The sequence below is a fragment of the Alosa pseudoharengus genome, unplaced genomic scaffold, assembly GCF_046254945.1.
Source record: "Alosa pseudoharengus isolate Yale_2024_CS ecotype anadromous, Long Island Sound unplaced genomic scaffold, YU_APseudo_1.1 YU_APseudo_1.1_scf_15, whole genome shotgun sequence".
Taxonomy (NCBI): domain Eukaryota; kingdom Metazoa; phylum Chordata; class Actinopteri; order Clupeiformes; family Clupeidae; genus Alosa; species Alosa pseudoharengus.
Window position 1 is genome coordinate 34,753,478 of NW_027468620.1, and position 5,000 is coordinate 34,758,477.

Below are 5,000 nucleotides of genomic sequence, written 5' to 3' on the forward strand. Positions count from 1 at the left end.
CCCCATGCTCAGGTTCTACTGTTCCTTATGTTCTTCTATACTCATGTTCTACTGTTCCTTGTGTTCTCCCCACACTCATGTTAAACTCCTCAACTGTTCGTTATATTCCACACAGTCAGGTTCTACTGTTCCGCATGGTCTTCCACACTCCTGTTCCTTATGTTCCCCATACTACATGTTCTACAACAGTTCAGACTCTGCAACCACGTCACTTTCAGCTTTAAGTTTTTTTCTGTTACTTCCTCATGTTCCTTACACTCATGTTCCTTACACTCATGTTCCTTACACTCATGTTCCTTACACTCATGTTCCTTACACACGTGCTCCTTACACACTGTCTCGTGTGCTCTCCACACTCATGTTCTACAGTTATACTATTCCTTATGCTCCCCCACACGGCCACACCCATGTTCTACAGTTCTACTATTCCTTATGCTCCCCCACACGGCCACACCCATGTTCTACAGTTCTACTATTCCTTATGCTCCCCCACACGGCCACACCCATGTTCTACAGTTCTACTATTCCTTATGCTCCCCCACACGGCCACACCCATGTTCTACAGTTCTACTATTCCTTATGCTCCCCCACACGGCCACACCCATGTTCTACAGTTATACCATTCCTTATGCTCCCCCACACGGCCACACCCATGTTCTACAGTTCTACTATTCCTTATGCTCCCCCACACGGCCACACCCATGTTCTACAGTTCTACTATTCCTTATGCTCCCCCACACGGCCACACCCATGTTCTACAGTTCTACTATTCCTTATGCTCCCCCACACGGCCACACCCATGTTCTACAGTTCTACTATTCCTTATGCTCCCCCACACGGCCACACCCATGTTCTTCTGTTACTTATATACCCCCCACACAGGTTCTAATGTTACTTATATACTCCACACCCATGTTCTTCTGTTACTTATATACCCCTCACACAGGTTCTAATGTTACTTATATACTCCACACCCATGTTCTTCTGTTACTTATATACCCCTCACACAGGTTCTACTGTTACTTATATACTCCACACACAGGTTCTACTGTTACTAAACCCCCCACACAGGTTCTACTCTTCCTTCTGTTCTTCCACCCTCATGTTCTACAGTTCCTTATGTGCCCCACCCTCATGTTCTGCTATTCCTTATGTAGACTTGATGAATGTTTGCATACAGTACCTCTCCCCTTCATGCCTGGTGTCCATAACTCTACTGTCACCACAGCACATTGACACACATTTCTATTGCATTGCACTGAAAATCTTTTTTATATATTAATTACTGTAAGCAATATGACACAGGTGGGAGTGGTATGTATACGGCCGTAATTCAGCCGCAGGTACGAGACCGAAGGTGGACTGCCAAAGGTAATTACAGCCGTGGCGATATCCTTTACCAACGCCATGGTCACGCGTTTAGTTTAAAGACACAAAATTGTGTTTACTATTGTTTATTTTAATTTACTTTTGTTCATCCTCTGCCCAAAAAAATAGTTCCAATCTTAGCCTTTGCTAAGCAACACAATACCACTCAAGAGCCAAGTTCAATGAGAGGCTACAGTATATGTGCGTGTGCACACAGTAACTTGTATAACCTTACTTGTTTATATTACATATCCCATATTACATATCTCATATCACATATTATATCATATCTCATATGTCACATTACATATCTCATATCACATATCTCATATTATTACAGTTTTGCTTTAAAGCACTTAATGAAATTTGGATCCACTTGATCTTGATCTTCACCTTCTTAGCAGAGCAGAAGTCATCGCTTGCAAATGATTTAACACTTTTTCATTGGTTTAACTCATGTTTCACATCCTTTTTCAAATCATTTAGCACATTTCTCATATAGAGACTCCATACTCCATTGGATCAACTTTGTGAAACAAATGGAAAACATATATTCATAGCTAATAGATATTGCTTGCAAACTAATGAACTTGTAATGTCAATATGTGAATCTCCTTTGCACAATTCTTCAATGAGCAATCATTCATTATGCATAAGCGATACCATGTCTGTTCTGTGTTGCTATTTGCAAATATGGATCGGAGGTACATTTAGAGAAAGCACTGTATTACCTATTTGGTGAAGAAAACAGTACAAAAGCTGACAAGTCTAGGTGTTTACTGTAGGTCTATTTCAATAAGTTGTAGTTCAATGACATTTGTTTGTCCAGGTGTAGATCTTGGACAAGTACATGTCAATGGCAGTTACATCTTTGGAGGAATACAATTATTTTTTATTCAAAAATCCAAAAGAAATGGCACAGACATAGCAAAAAATTAAGGTTGAAACTCCTGCAGTGTGTAATGATTGATCAATTGACTACAAGTTGTGTTGTTTGAAGTCAAAATTTGCTTTTGCTGCATGTTCTACAGTTTTTCTCGATTGTTTTTACCTGCTTAAGTATACTGGAATCCACTTGGTCTTCATGACTACTTTCTTTGCACAGCAGAAGTTATCTCTTGTGAATGTGTTCACACATTTTCATTGGGTTCACACATTTTACACACCCTTTTGCAAAACACTGGTGTCATTCAAAAGCCCCAAACTCTATTGGTTTTCCCATGCTAAACAAAAGGAAAACATCTTTTCACAGGTGGTACAGATTCCTTGCATAAGTCTGAATCTCTGATACACCTGTGTAAAACTCCTTTGCACAATTCAATCAGCAATCATTCATTATACATAAGAGATGTCTGTTCTGTGTTGCTATTTGCAAGTATGGATCTAATGCACATTTAGACAAAGTACTGTATTGCTTATTTGGTGGAGAAAACAGTACAAAAGGTGTTTACTGTAGGTCTATTTCGAGGAAAAATGACAAGTTGTAGTTCAATGAAATTTACTGTATCTTGCTAGGTGTTTACTGTATGTCTTACATGTCAATGACAGTAACATCTTGGGAGGAATGAATAAATATTTTTTTATTCAGTACATTTTGATACCAGAAAAATGAGAAAGTAATGGAACAGACATGCTCATTTTGAGAACTAGATTTTGCATTTTGTTGTCGAGTGTGTAATGATTGATTAAAGAGTGTTTTTGAATTGGCAACAAGTTGTAGTGTTTGAAGGCAAGATTTGCTTTTGCTGCATGTTTTAAGTGTTTTGAGAGAGTAACAGCCTTTTGCAAGCAAAATGTGTCACAGATGTGACGTTATAAAAATCACTGCTCACTTGCGCCGAATGAATGGAATTAGATCATTCAGTGCAATATGCAGAGAGATTACAGATTACAATATGCAGAGAGAGTTTTTTTTAACTGCTTATACACTAAATATTTGGTTGTCACACAATTTTTGAAACCTGTCACTCAAACACCATAACCCCACACCAAATCTGTAAAACCATACACTAATTCTCAGCCTTTAAATCAGTTTTCAATTTCAGAAAACTTTTTGCAAAACTCACACAAATCTCTACCTAACACACAAAAAAATCTAACCCGTTAATCATAAATCAGGTTTATCGGCCAAATATACTTATACAAGGAATTTGGTCTCTGCATTTATCCCAATCCGTGAATCAGGGGCGGAGTGGCAATCGGGACGATCGGGAGTTTTCCCGGTGGGCTGGCCGATGAGTCTGCGCGGTGTGGGCCGTAGAGCTTTTATCGCGGCCGCGAGTCGTACGTAAGAATTTTCCGCGAAAATCTCCGAGATCTACACTTGAGTGTTTGGGAAGTCCAACCAATATTTATACCACTCGCTCACTGTCTATATGTCATTCATGGTTACCCTGCACACTCCTCTCTCCCATGCTGATTTTTGTGTAGGCTAGCCTTCATTTTTTATCTTAATTCATTTTTGTCTTATTCAGGCGTTACAGAACTTTCATCACAAATAAAAAAATGACAATTGAATTTGTTTGTTTGTACTTAAATTAACGTAAGCCTAGGCTAGAATGGAGCAAAGCCTCCTGGGAATGGGGAATGTGTTTCTGGTTTATCCAATGAACCGATTGCAGGTCAAGTCTATTTACAGAAATGTAGGGGGATAAATGAGCGGCCCCTCGTCTAATGGCATGACCCTACAAACGATCAAGTTCGGGGAAACTACAGAAGTTTTGACAGTCGACGGATTTGCGTGGTTGCTTGCTGTTTTACATATGGATGGAAGGCAGAGAGAAAGTTTGCGGAGCTAAAGCATTGACGTTATTGAAACTAGCACAAGCTAGTCTTATGTTGATATGTAGCCTAGGCCTAGCCTAATGACTAATTAGTGAGTCACTCAGGCTGATAAATGGTTTGTGGAACTCGTTGGAACTGTCTATATGTAAGCCTATATAGGCCTACTTTAATCGTTCTCGTACAAACCTATTCAAAGTGCCTGTTTTTTTACCTGTGTTATTAGGTTGACATTGTCTGAAGGCTAGGCTTTGTTTCAATTTAAACAGGCAACTATTGGAGTGCTATGATGCCCAGATATGTCCTTGCATGATGCTTGAAATTTCCATCCACCCACAAAGCTGTTTTTATACTGCACTGTTGCATATCTAGTTCCTTACACATTTTTTGAAAGGGCCTGGTTTGTGGGTGATTGGCTTGTTGTATTGCATTAGCACTATATATTTTGTTTGTGCTATTGATGTGTGTGCATGTTTGGGGGGGGGGGGTGTTGGGAGGAGGGGCCGGTGTCGTCAGAATTTTCCCGGTGGATTTTAGTACCCCACTCCGCCCCTGCCGTGAATTAGTGAAACACACAGAGCACACAGTGAACAGACAGTGAGGTGAAGCACACACTAACCCGGAGTAGTGAGCTGTCTGTTAGGTGCCTTGCTCAAGGGCACCTCAGCCGTGGATGTGGGCATGGGAGAGGAGGAACAAGAAGTTGCTTGATTTTGTTTTTCAAACACAATCTATTAAAATGCCACACTTATTCACCAATTACTCACACTCACTCCTTAATGCACAATCATCATTACTTTACTGAACCACCATCCCATCATTGCATTAGTATACTCCCTCACTCTCAACCT